At 42.8% G+C, this 20,516-nt stretch overlaps 1 protein-coding gene across 4 annotated transcripts in view; it reads right to left on the reverse strand.

The window, feature by feature from the left end:
- The window catches only part of TRAK1 (trafficking kinesin protein 1), a 138,983-nt gene that overhangs the window by 80,132 nt on the left and 38,335 nt on the right, over nt 1-20,516 (reverse strand). For all 4 annotated transcript variants that reach the window (XM_065665491.1, XM_065665490.1, XM_065665488.1 and 1 more), the window contains exon 2: nt 4,269-4,561. The gene's annotated coding sequence lies outside the window, so the exon portion shown is untranslated. The remainder of the gene's footprint in view (nt 1-4,268; nt 4,562-20,516) is intronic.

Below are 20,516 nucleotides of genomic sequence, written 5' to 3' on the forward strand. Positions count from 1 at the left end.
GTTAATGAAGATGGCTAATGATACTGTTATGCATATTAAAGAGGAACAAAAAAGGAAAAGAGAAAAACCCCAAGCACAAAACCACTCTGGCAGCCAGACATCTATCACAAGAGTAAAACTATACTCCAGTGGTATTTCAGACTTCCATCCCACTGTACACTCAATTCCTAGGAGGACAGGATTTGTCTGACTGCAGCTGATGGACAAGAAAGGCAATCGGACTAAGAGGCTTTTGTAACTCACTAAACTAGGACTTGAGCAACTTAGTGATACTCTGCTTTTTCATGTCAAGACTGCAGCCCTTCCTGCTTTACCAAAAGTGGGGTGGGGGTGTTAGACAAGGAAGCCCCCAACTTCAGTTGCCACTTCCATCAACACCTGACTGGAATCATCCAGGTCTGCACTGTAACCACAGGACAGACACACACTCCTTGATTCTCTTCCTAGCAAAAGGAACACTAGATGGTGCCACATCCGTATCCGTGCCTTTATGCTCCAGGGAATGGTAGCAGCAAGAAAAAGGAAAGCTCATAGGAAAAAACAACGAGGAGAAGATAGATGCTGCACACATGTAGTAGAAGAGTGTCACTTCCATGGCATACAGTGCTGCCCCACTGCCTATCAGCCTTGGGCCTCGAGTGTCCTTCTGCCCACTTCCCTGTAGGAGCGCCACAAGTGATAGCTCCTGAGAGCAGAAACTCTTAAGTCAGACTACACTGAACTTTTCTCTTAAATCTTCCTAACAAAAACCAAAATGAAGAAATAACAACAACAAAAAAACCTACTACAGCAGCTACTGAATCCTTTTTCAGGTGTAGTTCTACTCCTACTGTTCAGAAAATACATGATCCACTGGTAGCACTTATTTTCCATATAATAACTCTCAAAATGTTCACAACTTTTAAAATGGATCAGTTGCGCTATTCGTTTGCCCTTGTATGCTCAGTTTAGCAGAGATTCAGAGCTTGTCCTCATGGAACACTTCAGTTTAGCAACTATGTGTTTCAAACCACTTTACCATCAGACTGACTGGGAAAGAAGTTGTCTTTTAGGTTGCTGTATCAGCACTCAGAGATAACACTGGCTTAAGGAAACTCTCCACTGTTTTTTGTCACATAGGTGCACCCCTGCGGTGCTCATTCCCTGGGTTATGCCAATGTAACTGCTTTTAGACCACACAGTACAAGAGATCTGAGGTGTGACCTAGCTTAGAAAGTTACCCTCATCTCCCCTTTGCCACCAAAACGGAACAGGGATTCTATCCAGACCAGTTGCCTAAAATACCTCCAAGTTGCACTCCCACAGAAATCTGCACAAGCACATTCTGAGGTGGTTTGGGGACAGGAAATGTTTAAGCCAACCCTGTATCCACGAAAACATGCTTAGCACAATCAGAATGCACAATGCACCTTCAGCTACGTTACTGCTGCTCTTAGATTCCAGACAGAAAAGATCGTGGTGCTGACAGTGCCAAAGTGCCTCTCTACTGCCAGCAATGGCAGCGGGCCAGGGATGGAGGGGAGGGAGGGGGGAAACAAGCATCAAGAACTGAAAATTCCTTGAGCATTGGTGGCCTTCTTGGAAAGTTCAATAGCGAAATGTGCCACATGGAATCCCAGACTGGTTTGGGTTGGAAGAGACCTTAAAGCTCATCCAGTTCTAACCCCCTGCCACGGGCAGGGGCACCTTCCACTGGAGCAGGTTGCTCCAAGCCCCTGTGTCCAACCCTGGCCTTGAGCACTGCCAGGGATGGGGCAGCCCCAGCTTCTCTGGGCACCCTCACAGGGAAGAACTTCTTTCTTTATATATACAACTTCCTGTTTCAGTTTAAACCCATCACCCCCTTGTGGTACCACTGCAGTCCCTGATGAAGAGTCCCTTCATAAATCCTAGTTTGTTCTTAGGCTTCAGTCAACTCCCATTACCACCAGCTCGTTGTGTGTCAGAAAGCATCCCCACAAAACAGCACCGTTGGCTCAGTTTCCTAGGTTTTTCTTCACCGCGTTTAAGCCTTTATTTGCAGGAGTTTTTGCAGATGACCTGTACAAGAGGCTTTAGTTGTTAGCCTTCAAAGAAACTAGATTATCCCTATTGCTGAATTCGAACATGCCTGCTCTAGGATGAGTCAAGTCTTGGCATCAGAAGAATTCCAGTACATGCAGACCTGGTATGAGCATTTATTTCCCTCTAAACAGTTTAAAAGTGTAAATACTACTAACCTGTAGGTCAGACCTACAGAAAATCTTCGTGTTAAAGCCTCTAAAAATCCTTATCCCTCCAGAAGTATTTCTTTCTGCTTGTTTCATGGGTATAGGCTGCATACTAGCATGTACTACTGACAAAGCAGAGATTATACAGATTACGTACAAGACCAAATCCTAACTCCCATTCTATGCCCTTTGACACCTTTAGAAAGCACAGCAAAAGATCTGAAACTCATAAAAATCAATTCATAACATAAAAAAAAACCCCAAAATCCCAGAACTAACCAACCAAAACACCCACCGCTATTTCTAGTGCAAGTCTTATCCAGTCTCCAGGTCACGAACAGTAGAAATCTGCTACTGCAGAACAGCTGATCCATCAAAATGCATTACAGGCTCAATCAGTAAACCACACTTGGCTGACAACCAAAAAGAAGAACATGCAGAAGCTACATCAGGCTTGAAAAAGTGTGAGGTAGGAAGACATGCACTGACCTCCATTTAACAGAAGCTACTTTTAAAAATTCAGAAAGGAAGAGCTTATCTTGCCTTTCAAGGAACCGGCATCAAGAAAGCATCTTGATTCCTGAAAGAAGCTGGATGTCTGGCCTTCTATTTAGAAACAGGAAAACATGAAGTTAATGTTTTCCTATTAACAGAGGAGGGGAGACAGGGCAGAACCCATAGAACAACTTGCAAGAAAGGTCCTTCTCCAAGGGGCCTGGAAAACAGACTTATGCTGCCAGGAATGCATCTATGTAATATGTAGAGTTTCTAGTCTCCCCACCAAGCAAATACCTACATGACAATCAAGAGAGTGACCTGTTTACAAACTAACCAGTTAAAGAGCTCTAAACCCCTGAATACAAGGGAGAAGGAGTAAGTTTCTGGTCATAAAACAATTATTTTATGTAGAAGCACACCTAACTGAAAGGGACTTCAGTGTTAATCCTGCTGCTTGTTGCCTCAAGGGAATCACAATGGACTTGCAGAGCATCTCTCCCCTTCTTTCTGTTTGTTTTTCAGGATCTCAACCCTCAGCAACTACGCAGCAGCTGGGCTGAGCTAAGTTAAGGCGTACTGCAAAAATATCTGTTGACTGTCACCATGAACTGGTTCTCTGACCTACAGACAATTCTGGAAATGACTGCAAGTAACTCAGGGTAAGTGGATCTGGCAGCCAGTTAGAACAGCCCCAGTCTTACCTCTGTTTTTCTCAGCTCTCTCATTTCTCCCCTCCTGAAAACTCAGTTGACTCCTCAAACATTCCCAAAAGACGTCAGACTGACCAGGTCACTTTGAGCTAAAAGAAACCTTACAGCTCAGCCAACAAACCATGCATTTGGGAAGGAAACTGCCTGTCATTTCATGGACATACCCATGACCAAACTGAGTTACAGTCATTATTCAAACACAAAAAAACTGGGTCAGCTGACCACACCACTAAGAACCTAATTCTATTTAAAATGCCATTTAAAATATCATAAACCACATTCTATTTATGTGCATGAATCCATGATAAAAGGGCATTTGACTTTTCATCATTTAACCTTTCATACAAACATGCAGAAGAAGCTGTTCCTCATACATTAACTTTTATCGTTCCAAAATTCATGCGAAAATATGGAATGGTTATGTACAGTCAAAATATGATGTTAGACATTATTTCTCCCATCTCCTTCTCCCACAGAGCAATTCTCTCATCAAGGTAAAAATCTAAATTATGTTGAATATTAGGACGATCATTCCATAATTTTAAGCTGTGGTATTCCCTTCCCATCATCCCTGACTTTCAGTTGGTTTATTTTCCAAATAAACTTCAAATGGTTCAGCTTCCTAAGCACATCAGTCTAGCATCCTCATTTCACAGTTGTCATTGGTCTAGCCTATTTACAAGAGCCTTAACCCTCACAAAGTGCTTCCACTGAAAACCCAGGTGCTTGTGAAATCACTTCTTAAAGAAGAAGAACACATGCAGACCAGAAGCAGCATGTCCATGAACCAGACATCTCACCAACAGCTTAAGAACAGGTAAGACTCAAGATAAAAGGCTTGACTGCTTACCAGTAATGGTGCAGGCATCTCTGTACTCTCTGCAGTCTGGCAGATCATCTTCCACTGCTTCACTTACATAGTGCTCTTCGTGAATGCCTGTGTCACAGGCTGGGACCGCATCACTTGACAGCTCCGAAGGAGGCACAGTGGCGGCCAAAGTGCAGTCGTGCAAAGCTGTGGCGTCCAGCTTGGCAGGTTTCACAGGCTTGGACAAAGTGCCATCAGGGGGACCAGCACTGGAGACTGGGTCTGGCTGGCAGGAACACAGCTCTTGCTCTTCACTACAGCTGGCTTCGAGAAGTCTGTGAAACACAAAAGAAACAAATGGTCAGTTCAAGTCATTTCAAAGAGCATAAATCAGAATACCTCATTTTCTCCTCCTTAAACATTAGTTTAACCTAACAAATTCAGCAAATGCTAAATCCCAAACCCTCTTCACAGAGTAGCTGCCTATCTTTGCACTTGCACAGTCATATCAAGTCGGAACTATTCCTTGTACCATATCATATACCAGTGGCTGATTAAACATTCATATTGTTGCCCGACCCAACTTACCAACCCCTCAAGTCCATCCACTTTGGCTCATTCACCAACTAACTTTCATGTCAGCCAAGCAAAAGGCTTTATGCATGTAGTAGTTACAAGGCATAAGCAGCAGCTGAAGAACAGACCACACAAGAACACCCAGATTGCATGGGAAAAGCAGAAAGCAAGCAGTAAGAAGACACAAACGCACTGGTCTGCAAGCAGAAGGTGTGGATGCAATTCAATATGCATGTGCAGCAACAGAACATATACCATGTTCAGTGCTTCACCGAGAACCAGAAAGGCAAGTTTTCTGGAAAATCCTATTTAAAAGGTCCTCTTTAGTCTCTAGAAACATGTCCAGATAATCTTATTGTGCTGCTAAAGTTACACTCAGAATTTTGCCATCTTATTTTCTGCCATTTCTAGTAAATAACATTATTGTTTCACCAAAGCACAACAGTATTTCTAGAAACTCGTGGCAGGACTCAAGCACCTGTCTCTAAACTGTCAAAACACAGATTATGCATTCGAGACCTTCTGGGAATAAGCTTAAGAGAAACATTGCAACAAAGCTGTAACACCAACCCTTTGCTTAACCTGGATTTCCCTTTCACCACAGGCATAAGAACAAAAAAGCAACATTCCCTCCGCCTCCCAAAGGGTCTCAACAAGGATGTGTTCACACTGAAAGCACACCACCACGACTGGAAGACAAATGGGCGATATTAACACCTTCATACACAAAACGACACTTAATGAAGTTTTTCTCAATTATATCCATCTGTATTCGGGCATGGTATCACTTAACCTGGTCAGAGGCTCAAAATCTGTATTTAGTAATGCTCATAACAGCTACAGGAACAGATTAAATCAGATGATAAATTTATGACACCATGCTCTCATACAAATGGTCCCCTCCCGTGGCAGCTGCAGGAAGAGGTTTCATTTCAGTGCTTTAACAGGAAATCTTCCGGTTCCCCTGCAGAGCATCCATTATTCCTGCGCTGTCACAGCACATTCTGTAAAGAACAATGGGGTCACTCGGACTGATTATTTTTTAAAAGGGCCCCTTTCAAGTGGCTCTTTAGGAATAACAAGAGGGAGATTACTGATGTGAGAAATTAGTTGCTCCAATGAAGCTGAAATCAAAACTCAAACCTTTGCTTTCCCCTCTGCATTGAGGAGAGAAACAGCTTAAGCTATAAAAAAGAAAACATACTGGAAATGCACAGACTGACTGATTCAAAGAGTTCTATTTTGTCCTAGTTCCTACCACACATCTGTGAATCACATTTGTTTTGGGAAATCGTTAGTTAAGTCCGTTGTTATGAATGAGAGCATATCTGGGAGTCAGTGGCTGGAAGCATTAAGGGAACTCTTCAGCTTTTCTTGCCCCTCCTCTCTTCTCTTCCCCATGCCCTGCCTTAGCAACTACAGGGAGCCAGCAACATAACATTACCAAATGAAGTAACACTGATAACCACAGCGTGAGCTGCCTGTAAAAGTATTCAAGCGAGTTTAGGGAATCTGAGATCTTGTAGCTTTTCTGGACACGCTGACATTCACCATCTGATGTACCTGATCACCTTTACTCATTCATGACTTGATCTCCCACACAGTTCTCACCAAAAATAGTTTTGGCCAGAATAAAGCATTCCAAGTTGTGTTAGAAGTTTGTGATGAATGAGTTTCACCTCTCTGCCTTCACCCAGTTTAATATTCACCTCACACACATCCAGAAGCAAAGTTATCAGTACTCTTCCTTCACACAAGCGAGTTCATCGTTGGCATTTGTTCTGGAAACAGAGCAAACACGGACTGAAAATACAAACAGGCTCCAATCCCCTTCCTCCCAGTCTGCCTGCTCTGCTGCAGAATCGCATGTAACATCTCCATGAGAAAGACAAGTTCTGGATTAAGGAAGAGAATGTGCTTTTATCTTCAAACCTTCTATCATGCAGGGAAGAAAGCAGGCATGAACGTGTATGCCTGCTTCCTTTCAGACTTACTTAACATCTTCAATTTCCAGGCACACAGTGTGAAAATGTTGTTCAGCCTTCACCAAATCTGTAGCAGCACTGTCTGCACGGCCTCTTGCAAAGCAAATATCTGCACATAATCCAGGGATGCACACTTTGCCTTTAAAATTTCAGCTGAATTTCTGCTGCCAACAAGCAAAACAAACTAAAGCTGAGCATTATTTACCAGACTCTCAAAACAGCCTCACCTACATATATAGTATTAATAAGGAGATGATACCAATTGTTATTACAGTGTTTTGTATTTACCCCTTCTGACATCCAAACACACACACACAACTGAAGCCAGACTGCCTTTTCAAGATGAAAATTTAACATATTTCATTCTTTCTACTGTATATGTCAAGAGCAGCCCACATACAGGACTTAAATAACTCAACTCTTGTACCTAATATGACACAATTCAGCTTCTGCCTTGGTGACTGTATTGCACCATTTCTATCGGTTTAAATACAATGACAGTTTGGGGCCAATAAAGAGACCCGAGTTTAAAGAAACATTTAATTTGGAATGTTTGAATGTAAATCTTTTGGTTGTAGCAAGAGAACAATTCCCTTAAGTTTAACCTGTAAATATTCTTAACCAGCTCATTTTACTCCGGAAAAACCCTTATTTGCCGGCTATTTTGTTAAAGGCACTCCTTCAATCCTTGCACTTTATAAAAGTGACGACATAAGCACAAAGACTTGCTCCTGCACACCTCCTCTGTAAAATACCTAGATTTTGGTCTAACCCAATACAACGCTTAAAATAGTGTTTGCGTGGTTACTATATGAAGATCTAGTTCTATACAAACCAAAGACCATTGTCATCTAATAGTACATCTACACAACAGTCGGAACTATGCAGTGTAACTAAGACTTAATGAAGAAATACACTGGGTACCGACTGCAGTGTACCTGTGGCTGCCTGGATTACGAAAGTCAAGCAAAATATTAGTTGTAGTTAGACAGCACTACATTCCACTTAAAGTTATCCAGCTCTAAGTACCTTGGCAAAGCAGTTCAAAGCTGACAGGCACATTTGCATCAGACAAGATTCAAGGTTCTGAGGTAAAGCAAAGAAATCTCCATGTCAGTCAGTCATTTCTGGGTTCTCTGAACCTAAATACACAAATGAGTTAAAGCAAAGCAATAAATGACACAGAGCTGTTCAGCAATGTACCTACCAAGAGCTCAGCAATGTCAACATATACATTACTTGTAACCTTGAAATGTAATTCTCATCGCCACCTCGGATTGCAGCAACAGCAACTTACTGTAGTCACTAAACATGTGGAACTCCTAAAAATGATGTGCCACCCACTGCATCCTATGGTGTTAATATTATTAAGCTTTGAACAATTTTTAGTTATCTGGCTCAGATTTTGTGCTTCAAATAATACTTTAATTCATTAGTCTAAAATGGCAGCTTCACCACTGCAAACATCAGGGAATTCAAAGCTCTATTTCCTTAAAAGAGAGCAGAAATATCTTTCCAGGGCTTCAGACTCAGATCTTCCCCTTCCAGTCATCCTCTTGCTATGCATACTCTCATTATTTAACTATGCTCTTTGGTTTAGAGCAGTAGCACATTTTTGAAGCAAAACCAGTTACTGTGAGCTAGCTGGGTTTTCAGAACAACTTTGAAACGACCTGAAAACACTGCTCCAAGATGCACTTCAAACGCAACCTGCTGCCAGTCAGCCACATGAGGCTTCAAATAACCCAGTGGGCAGCATCACAGCAGGGTTATCTGGCATGTATTATTACATTTTCCTCCTTCAGGAAGCTTCAAACTGCAAGTGAAGACATTCACCCCAATGTGTCAAGCTAAATGTAATCTAAAGTAACCCACACAAATCACTAACGAAGTTTTATGAAGTTTCAGTGCTAGCAACTTGGATCTGTTCATCCATCCCTATTGACCAAAGAACCTCAGGGTATCAAGGGATTGAGAGAACTTCTTACTTTTCCCATCTGCCTGCAGCTACAGAGCTCTGACCCTGTATCCTCATTTGCTAACTACTAAATGATGGTTAAACACTTCAGAGGGGTTTAGGGTTTGCAAATTCCTCCCTTTTATGTACTTGCAAGTGTCCCACCAGAAGTGTTCCCCGGTTCCTATATTACTTTTGTAAATCCACTAAACACCCCTGTTTTACCAAGTCTGTTAAGTTTCACTAAGTTCTTTAAAAAAAAAAACCCTCAAGCATCTTATTTATACACACATACAAAGGAAAAAAAAGCAACCCATCCCTCTTTTTTCAGATGCAAAATGCCCCACGGAGACACTGGAGCAAATCAAAGCCAGTTTATATGTCTGTGTAATCTGAAATAGCTTGACTTGCAGGCCTGGCCTCAGTAATTCAGAGTACAGTCTATGTTCAGAAAATACTCACTGAATTGACCAAAGCAGTAAGACTTGCTTCAAGCATTCAACTTAGTTCTTTACAATTTCTCCTATTCCATCTATAAAAGTTTGCTGCTTTTTCTTTTATTTTTAATTTAAAACTAATTTCTTCACTGAGTGGTGGGCTCAAAGCCAGACAAAATGCTTACTTCCATTTAAACAAACCTGTTCAGACCAGAAAGAAACAACCATGTGCAACATGTCTGGGTTTTATACACACACACATATGTAAAAACACTAGAAGGATAAAATGCAGTACTAAAAGTACTGCATTTCTTATGTTAGAAGAGATCCAAACTAAAGAGACAAACACCTTGGCCAACTCTAGGCCACATCCTCATCCAAAGTTTTAAAGCCATTCAAGAACCTTTTCATCTTTCCTAGATTATCCTGGAAGAAATACTGCTGTGCTTTCTGAACAGTGGTTTTGTGCCCAGTGACCCAGGCAGTAACACCAAAGCCGTCTGCTACCCCAGCACTGCACAGACCCTTTTACTCAAGCCTTATACCACATTTAAACTATATTCCATGCTTCCCCTTCCCCCAACTCCTTGCCCTAGCCAAGTGCAATGTTTTTGAAGTATCAACACTCAGTGGTCATTAGATGCTATGAAGAATCTTTCAGGTATATGCTTCCCAAAAGAGCTTCCCAAAAGAGGAGCTCTTCTGCCTATGAAACCATGAAAGAGTGCTTTCAAGCTGAACATTTGAAGGGCTTCTAAAAATCACTTTTTATAACACCTCATAACCAATAAGTAGTAAGCAGATGAAGACATCCAATAACCAGACATTCAAGAAAGCAGAACAATACCTGGTTAACTGCCAGTGGCATGGCAATGTCATTAGTACAATAAAAAGTCACCACTAGAGAACAAAAGCCAGAATAGCAGCAGCAACAACCCCAAAGATACTTAAATGATAGTATAAACATGAAAAGCATGAAGTCTTACTCTCAAGCTCTCCAAAGGTGTTGCTGTGACCTTGTTTGGCCTTTTCTGACTATGAAATCTTCAATCAAGACAAACGCGTTTTCTCAAAAAGTCAAAACATCGCTAATAAACACCCCCCTAAGGGAAAAAGATTAATGAAAGAGGAAAGAAAACCACCCCACTGTTCTCCACAAACCACAGCTTCTCACCACTAGGATTTGGTCTTCCAAATGAGCCCATCAGTCTCTTGTCCGCTCCAGTCACGGGAGAGAGACAATGTTCAAGACCAGGTTAGATAGAACCTTGGGTGACACGGGTTAGAACTGGGTGATCTCAAGGTCCTTTCCAACCCGAACCATTCTATGATTTTATGCTGTAAGACAAGCCCCAGGTTCGACCTTGGCTGCTGCAAGCACCAGCATGCTCTCACCGGCTGGATGTAATACTGCCCTCTCTGCGGTCAGGTTCCTTCAGGCAAATACTGCAGGGCTCTATAAATAGTTCTTCCTTGTGTAAGGCTCACATTACACTAAGAGCTTTTTACAGATCCTTATCCTTTTATTTAATGTAGGCCAAATGACCTGCTTCCCCCAACTCCATGAACAAATAAAACTGAAAACGGGTACTGTTTTACTCCCAGCTACCGGCTGGGAGACCTTAGCTAAACATGCCACTTTATCGTATGGGAAAGGGAAAGCTGTTCCACCGCCTCCAGGACAGAATGTGAGAACTCCATGTGCAGCCAAAGGAGGAATTCACCAGGTACCAAAACAAAGGTCAGAGGTACAGCAATGCAAACTACGGACACCTCAAACATGTACCTTCTACTCACACCCATGTGCGTGCAAGGTGCTCATTGAGGTAGATCAATAGAGGATGGGTCCAAGAACCATGGTCCGACAGTTGCTGAACAGAAGGAAAGTATCTGATGACTTAAAAAACAAGCCACCAGACGATTTGGGATTAGGCTGCTGTTGTGTTCAGCATGTATGGACTCCTGCCTCGTACACAGCCAATACACAGGCTACACTACATGAATGTCACCCTCACTACACTTCTGACAACATACATACCACAAAAAACGGGCAAACAGTTCAGCGATGGGGGAAACTACCTCACCACCAGCAAACCAGGCCCTCAAGTAGCATGGATGGGATACATCACACGAACATGGAACATCCCATTACGTTACTCCTCCATAAGCCTCAAAGACTTCCAAAAGACAGCTAAGCATGAGTACTGCTTTTTGCCTAGTTGGGAAGAGCTATGGAATGACTCAATTTCTCTCAATTGCAGCACAGGCGATAACACCACTGTGTCTGTTCTTGAATCCTGAGCTCACTTCCTATCCACGGGAAGAACCAGCAAGACCACTTGACCAGAAGCAGAACAGGGATGAGACGCACTAGAACCCATGAACTAGCAACAAGCGAAGGGGAAAACAAAACTAACCCCCGCCAGCAACCCTACAGAACAGTGCCAGGGCCTAAAGATAGCGTTCATTTGGTAAAAGACATTCAAATTAAGATGTTACTATTCCAAGTTAAACCCCTCACTAGCCAGCCAAGCCATACCTTCTTCCCCAGGACAACACTAAAGACCAAGGGCAAGCAGTGAAAACAGCTTTAAACCCATGCTAGAATGGTGGTTCCCCAAACTGCTACTACTTTTTAAACAAAGCTACAATTAACATAACTGCCCACAAATCAGGGCCAAGAGCTTTAGTCAAGCAACCCTAAACAAAGAACGGACTGACTCAAACCAGTAGTTACCAGGACTTAAAACATGGCGGGGGGGGGAGAGAGATGGAGGAATTTTGATCTTGGTTTGCATTCGTATTGTTTTTCTCCCATTATATGAGGGGTTTCTACATTTCTCACCCTCCACAATGACTCTTAAGAGTCTACACAGAGTTGGTATAATTCAAATTTCAAACAGTGCTGGTTTATGGGATTGGAGAAGTGTCATTAGTTCAAATTTTAATACCAGCTGTCCTTCTGAAAACATTTACACAAACTATCACAGAGCAAAGACTGCTGCTTTTCTTTACTAGTTCAAAGAACCACAAACTGGTTTGGGTTGGAAAGGACCTTAAGATCATCACCTAATTCCAACCCCTTTCCACAGGCAAGGACTCCATGGGCATGGACTTCTTACTGCATAGAGACAGTGAGAACAGGGCTGAGAGGAACCAGCTGGTAAAGGAACAAAATTCCTTGCGAACTGCCCTAAAATTCAAGCCAGAGGGGAAAAATCACGCCACAAACAACAAAAACCCCAGACACCATAACTGCTGTGTCCTGACCCCTTTACTTTCAGACTGAGTTTACTGCTTTGGATGAAGTTAAATAATCTTATAAAAAGAGAATAAAGAAAAAAGGAAGCCTAACTGATCAAACCCCAACCCATTCAGTAAGAACATCCTTTTCTTTCTATTTTTTTTCTCCAGAAAGTAAGAACTTAAAGTTTCCTTTGCTGCTAGAAGCAATTTTAAAGATGACTATGAGAGGAAGCTTACCTCCAAGGACAGTCAGACCACCAACTCCTTCTCTGAGTAAGATGCTAAGAGGATCTGCTTTGGCTCAGGAGCATCCCTGGCAGCAAGCCTCCCCATGTGCTCCAGCAACTGGCACGATCCAGTGAGAACCTCCCTTACTCTTCAAGGTTGTCTTACAACCTAAACACGCACAGAGTTGCTCAGAACCTAGCCTGGGATTTCTTAACTGGCTCTTAATATCCCTGGGCCTCACATCCATCTTCTTTTGCTGTCCTTAAGTACCTATGTACGGCAGCACACTTCCAACCATGTACAGCTATGTTTGGGAGGACATGAGTGAACTGAACCCAGCTCTATCACAACCTCTATAATTATAACCCCTCTCTAAATCTTCAGTCTGAGTGATCACAGATCACAGCCCTTTTCAGTGAGGACAAACCCAGACCTCCAACACTATTATACCTGGGCCTACAAGTCACTTCAGGTACCAGTGTGTCCTGGGTTCAGCAGTAGCAGTGATTTTTCTCCTTCTTAGTAGCCGGGGCAGCGCTGTGTTTTGACTTTCAGCCTGGGAACAGAGCTGACAACACCAATGTTTACTCTGACCAAGGACTTTGTAAGTCTCATGCTCTGCCAGAGAGGAGGGGAGGCTGGGAGGAAGGAGAGACAGGACACCTGACCCAAACTGACCAAAGAGGTATTCCATACCACAGCACGTCATGCCTGGGGAGGTAACTGGGAGTTATCCAGAAGGGCACTCTCTTCTCGATCGGGCTTGTTTCAGCGGGTGGCATCATATTCTCTTCCCTTGTTATTTCCCTTAATATTATCATCATTGGTGGCGGCAGCAGTGATTTGTGTTATACCTTAGTTACTGGGCTGCTCTTATCTCAACCTGTGGGAGTCACATTCTTTCAATTCTCCTCCCCATCCCTCCGGGAGCTGGGGGTGGAAGGGAAGGAAAGAAAGATGAGGGGGGAGTAGAAACTGTGTGGCTGACTGGGTTTAAACCACGACACAGTGCTCACAAATGCCATGACAAGACTACAGATTGCTGAACAACCAGCAATCCTGGGCCTTATACCAAAGCTTCGGTCACACGGACCTCCCAGCAACTGAGATATGAGCTGCTGACCAATGAGGGTGCATCTCAACACACACTATTCCAATGCAGGACTAATTCTTTTCTGCTTCTATAGAAGCTAATGACTAAAAGAGAGAAATATCAAAGCCCTTCTCAAAATGCTCTAATGTGGTCCAAAACCTGGCCCAATTATTGTGTAAAACCACTTTTCTGCTTCTGGAGTTTGTATGTATACATGAAGAATAAAACAGGCAACGAAGCATTTGGTGTTTCAAGGTTGCTCCGTACACCCAGTGTATTACCATATACACGCGTCTGTGTTCTTGGGAACCTAGAAATGTTTATCTTAACAACAAGCTGTGGAATTTTAGGAAACTGAGCCAATTATCCAGGGCTTGGTGCCATTAAAGTCAAAGTCATCCTAGCAAAGATTTTGGAATAGAGGTTTTTTCCTTTAGAAAAATCCAGGGGCATTAAAATGAACATGGCAAGAACATCACTGTTCATTAAACAAGGGAGAACTACACAAGAGCACAAGCTCAGGGGTAGAAATGCAAATGAAAGGTATACGGGCTCTGGTTTTGCTTCTTTTGCAGACTAAGCTATCTTAATTACACAGCAAAGTTGCAATCCAGCATTGTGGCTTTCCCCAAAGGACCACGAAAACAAAACCCACTCAATAGAGATGCATCAAATAGTTCCAAACAATTTGGAAACTGATGAAAAATAATGACAATAACCCTTAAACATGACACTTCTTGAAATCGTCCTCGGACAAATTCCTGTATGCATGCATGTATTCTCCACAATGCACAACAGATAGTACTGGACATTGAACTTCACCCACACACCAGTCATGGAATCACAGAATCATGGAATGGTTTGGGTTGGAAAGGACCTTACGCTCATCCAGTTCCAAACCCCTGCCATGGGCAGAGACACCTCACACCAGACCAGCTTGCTCCAAGTCCTGTCCAACCTGGCCTTGAGCACTGCCAGGGATGGGGCAGCCACAGCTTCTCTGGGCACCCTGTGCCAGCGCCTCAGCACCCTCACAGGGCAGAGCTTCTGCCTTAGATCTAACCTGAACTTCCCCCGTTTCAGTTTGAACCCATCACCCCTTGTCCTATCGCTACAGTCCCTGATGAAGAGTCACGGCAGAGCAAGTAAGCTCATGACCAAACTGCCCCCGACAGCTCCTGCTCTATTGTAAATCTCTGCTGATGGAGACCTAAAGCTACTCTAAGTGGACCAGGCAAGCTGACCTGCCTACCACTTAGCCAGTTCAGTTTCCCACTTCTCAGCATGCCTTATGACTTATTCCTATCTTTGCACCCAGTCAGAAAGCATTCTGAGTATACCAACAGCCTCAGGCAAGCAACCTTGGCAGCTTTCAGGAAGAGGAAACAGTTCTGTGATGAACCCTATTGCTCTCTGGCAAGGACTCTTTTTGTGTGTACTCTAATGAAATTTCAATGGAAACTTTCTCTGAAAGCGATTTTTTTACTACAGTATCAAGCACAAGCCTTCATCAGGTAATAAGGGGAACTGGACAAATTCCATAGACTATGACAGGCGCATGGTAAAGTTGGATGTTGGAAAAGAGCATTTGAAGCACTTCATTCAACTGAAAAATAAATAGATATCACTAGAGTTCCCCATCACCAGTATAAAAGAAAGCCTTTCAGTACAAGCATAGAGATTCCTTCCTTCAAAAATGTGTTTTCATGATCTATATTTAGCAAAGGTCCTGTCAGCCTCAGAACAACAACTGGGATTGACTTTCCTCGACTCATGTACTTAGTCTATCACAAGCAAAGTTCTCATTCCCAATACCCAGTGTCCTCAAGATAACAACAATATTTATTCAGATTTACGATCAGAACATCTTCTGGGCTTTCAGTACCTACAGTTACATTTGAAGAGGATGATAAACTTTGACGCCATGATAAAGTACCACTAAAGCCAAAGTAATTGGCCCACTGTTTTAAAGAGTTTCACCCTTTTTGCTTGTGCACAAAGCAACGAACTTCTGTCAAGGGGGTTGTGGGAGACTCAGACTTCTAGATCAACAAGCAAAATGGAAAGCAAGGCCTGCAAGTCCAACCCTGGATATAAACACAGGATTTCCTGAAAGGAACAGACCTCCCTACCTGCTCTGTGAAATTCCCTATGTAGATTGCTCATTCCACATACAAACTCTTATTTGAGCTAAAAAAGGTAAAAAGAAGCCCAGATTTGACAGCTTAAGCCAGCAACATTACAAAGTGCTTTGAGACTGCACACCCTGAATTTCATTATGTAGACTTCATTAATTTTAGGTTACCTGTCCAGTATGTTCTAGCATGAAACTTTAAAGCTTTATCGCATCTCTCTTACTGTCAAAAGAGAATATGAAACTCTCCTTACTACCAAAGGTTTGGAGAGCGCTTCCTTGCAGCTTAGTGTGCGCACAGGTTAAAATGAACTTCCCAAACAAGAGAGGGCAGCACATCATGTCATTTAAAAAGAGAATTTTCTGAAAAGGCCTTCTAAATTCTACAGAGACACTGACTTCCCTTAAACAAAGTCAGCCTGTGTAACTCCTCCTACGGTTCACGGAGAAAAGCTTTTGCTTTGAATTTAGCCATGCTTTATAAATATAAGCAAGGTGATGTATTCCAGTTTCTGTCTGAGGGTTTGGGGTCCAACAGAATTAACAACAAGAAATGCTGAAATAACCTTAAAAAGCATACCCAATAACAACAGAGATCTCCAGGCCACCATTTGCCCCATACAAATAACAGTTTCGGCTTTGTTTAACAAGTTCTTGGTCATCATTTTGGTCAGAAGGACATAGCAGTTGAAACAAGTCATGTAGCAGTTGAAGCAAAAGACAAGACCGTATCCCAAAGACAGTATTTTCTCTACCAGGATGCAGGGCATTAAACATTGTAGTTAATCCCACTGCAGAGTACAGATGCGGGTACACTAGACCACCCTTGCTTCCATTGCTGTTCTGGATCCAATCTCAGTTTTCAGAAACATGCTGTTATTCACCTGCACCAACTACAGGGTTCAACAAAGACATGACCACCAGTTTCTACTGAGAACCATTTTCTGTTCTCCCCAGTAAAACATTCTGCCACCGCTCTGAAACTGCCACTTTATAATATCCCATTCTTGTACTGTGTGCTCTTCTGCTGCTGTAAGGCCCTATGGCTCACAGCATTGAAGTTCAGTTTTCCTGCTTGTCCCTCACCATGGAAACAGGAAAGAAAGAAAAAAAGTGTGCATATACCTCACTTATATCAAGTAAAAATGGATTATCAAAACAGCTTGATTATCACTATTAGGCTGGAATCTCCATGGCCAAAACAGGAAGCACAGGAAATTTCCTGTGACTCAGGCCTAGCAATTATTCCCTGGTAAACCTCCATCATCATCATCACCACCAGCAACTGACATGTCAAGGCAAAATAAGCGACTGTCTTATAGTTTAAAAAGGCAGCCAGGTTTTAAGCAGCAGTAAATCTAGCACAGCCAGCATGTTGGGGTGAATGTCTTGGAAATGACAACCTGCACCTGAACCTTCCTAGAGCTCTCTATCAGACACAGGTTTTCTATACACTTTAGGGCTGCAGTTCCACTGCTCATGCCCTTGCTCCAAAGCTGCTGTTCAGTTCAGATTCCAGAGCCACCAGAATCCACAGCCCCTGATCTCTGTGCAATTCCAGCAAGGCATGCTGCCACCTTCTCAGCAGGATGAGCCAGGACTGAAATGCTTTCTGCTTCAGTCTCACTCTACCTACACTGACAGCAGTCGAAACATGAAGGTTTATTAATAAGCAGGAAGGAAAGGTCAGCAACTTGACATGGATCCATGACTTTCTAGGTTAAGATCAGTTGGACAGTATGCCAAAGGGCCAGATAGGAGACCAGTTTTCCCAGAACATACCATGAAAATGTGTGGAAACAACACAGCATACATCTGTACTGTCTCACATGGAATCCTTGCTGCCAAACGAGAGCTCACAGAGCTACACTGATGTGGAAAAGAAGGGTGTTTTCCAACTCACACTGATTTCAGGTAGCAGAATCAGAGGATCATAGCATGGTTTGGGTTGGAAATGACCTTAAGATCATAGAATCATAGACTAGTTAGGGTTGAAAAGGACCTTAAAGCTCATCCAGATACAACCCACCTGCCACAGGCAGGGACACCTTACACTAGAGCAGGTTGCTCCAAGCCCCATCCAACCTGGCCTTGAACACTGCGAGGGATGGGGCAGCCACAGCTTCTCTGGGTAACCTGTTAAATCCACAGTGAGGTAGAAAAATAGCAATGTAAAGCAAATCCAACAACAGACAACTATCATTTAAAAACTGGCACTACATTTTGGGGGGATTTTTGCAAGTTTGTTCATTTGAACTTTGTGTAACAGCATTGTTTCACAGATTTCCATTTTTGCTCAATCTTTAGGTTGTGTTCAGACCTGACAATACAAAATCCAAACACAGAGCCAGAACAAAGAATACTACTAGAGAGCATATATGATTTACTGGTGTGGTGTTTAGCTGCAGGTTTCTGAAGTCAGACAGTTTTTTCCTCTTTGCACAAGTATATCCCTATTAGATAAGAAGTTTGTTTTTGCAGTCAGGCATCACAACTGCATCCCCAAAGATATATGAACCTGTTACACTTCTGGTTAAAATAATGCAGATGCACATTAGTGTACAGTGGCAGAGTATACTTCCACAGACAAATGCAGGAAGAGGACTTGAGCATGCTCCATCCTTGCTCCAAACATACCTGCAGGCAGTACAACCGCACAGTGCTGCCAGGTCATTCACACTGCAAAGTAAAAGGTAACTGGAGAGGACACTGGCTCTGTCATTCTCATGTTCCTCAGCACAGTTACCAAGCTTAGCAACAGAGATATATATGCCATTAAGTCTTTAAAACCAAATGTTTAATGGTTAACTAGTTAGTCCAGTTTGCACTCATTGTCAGTCCCCTTTCCTGCAAGACAAGGGGCAGCATGAGAGCCACCAGGTTCTAACCATTATGGTCTGTGTTCTTCAGGCAAACTACAAAAAGCTGTAAAAATAAAACTGAACTTCAGCTTTATAAGTTTGCAACTTACCCAGAGTACATCACATATGCTACATGACAGTGGGCAGAAAGTACCTGCCCCAACAAAGCTGAAGTGCCATATGCAGAGGTTTCCTACAAACACCCTACCCAGGAAAATCTCCACCATCGTGTTAAACCCAAAAGTATCTGCAAGACCACACACGGACTCATAGAATGGTTTGGGTTGGAAGGGACCTAAAAGCTCATTTAGTCCAACCCCCTACAATGAGCAGGGACATCTTCAACCAGATCAGGTTGCCCAGAGCCATGTCCAGCCTGGCCTTGAAAGTCACTGGGGATGTAGCACAAAAATCATCCACCAGGTCTCAGCAGGACCAACCTTCACAAGTCCAAATGAAGAAAGACAACACTAGGCATGAACCATCCTGAATGGCCAAAGGAAAACAGACAACATTTTGAAAGCTAATTTCAACTAACAGAAAAGGAAAAATGAAAGCATTTCCCTTTCAAGTAGATGACTCTACCCCAGTATGGAGAGACAGGAGGGTGGGACATACAGAACCTAACAATAAATAGTAAGAAGAGATATGGTTGATCTCTCACTTCAGCATGCCTGCAAACCTCCTATTGCATGGAATATTACTCTATGGAACACCACAGCAACTGACCCAGCCTACCTGACTTTATCTTTGGTGTCCCCACAGCAAAGGAATACACAACACTGAAATGTTTCTGCTATGTGGCAGCGTTCCCAGGTATGTGATTTACAGAAGCCTCCAACAGCTCCGAGTTCCATTTTAAATTCTCTACCTTTTATTTGCAAAGATAAACATGAAAGTGAAGAAAACCACATTCACTCAGGAGACTGAAACACTGGGGGTGACCTTTGACTTTAGCACTGAAACAAAACACACATTATAGACAGAGTTGGAAGAGAGAAAGGTGAAAAGCACAGCCATGTATTTAAGCGAATCTCACTAACTATTCTGCCACCAGGAAAAGCAGCACCTCTCCTGCCCCGAGCCCATAATGCAGCACATAAGCACTTTGAACTGGCCCTCCTGTGCTATTTTGCTGCCTCCGCCGTCTTTTTGTGTAATAGCTTTGTGAATAAAATAGATCAAATTGAATCTCACAAGAGGTTCTTTTAAATATTGAATTTTAAATATTAAAAAGCTGCCTGTAGCTGAGTATCGTGGTCAAATTAAAGGCTTCCCCATGCATAACAATTTCCTGTTTCAGCAGCTTTGTGGTCTGCATCACCCTTCCCTGGTTACTGTGCAATCAGGACAAAGTCTAGCATGTAAGCAAAGGCAGTGTTAACGTAACTCCCACCTCACCCCGACTATCTGAGGTCAGTGTTTCTACTTCACTCCAGGTAAAAGGTGTCAGTTTGGAGAGCCAGGCAGCCTCTGAACATCATCACAGTGAAAAAGGAAGTTTCCACTAGTGCAATTCTATTGGTTTTCCCTCAGTTACACAGAGGTTATTCTCAGCTAAATGCAAGCTAACAATCCCGAGAAATGTGCCTTTTCCTTGCAAGCTACCAGGAAATAACAGTATAGTCAAGAGCAGACAAATCAGTTGCGAATGAAAGGTACCTTTTTCCAGCCCTCTTCCCATTCCATACTATTTGCAACCTCCCTTTTCCAGCTCTCTGCCAGGACCGTGTCCCTCAGTGACTCTGAGTCTAACCAGAACACTAAAAATAG

Source organism: Lathamus discolor, chromosome 2, assembly GCF_037157495.1.
Source record: "Lathamus discolor isolate bLatDis1 chromosome 2, bLatDis1.hap1, whole genome shotgun sequence".
Classification (NCBI taxonomy): Eukaryota; Metazoa; Chordata; class Aves; order Psittaciformes; family Psittacidae; genus Lathamus; species Lathamus discolor.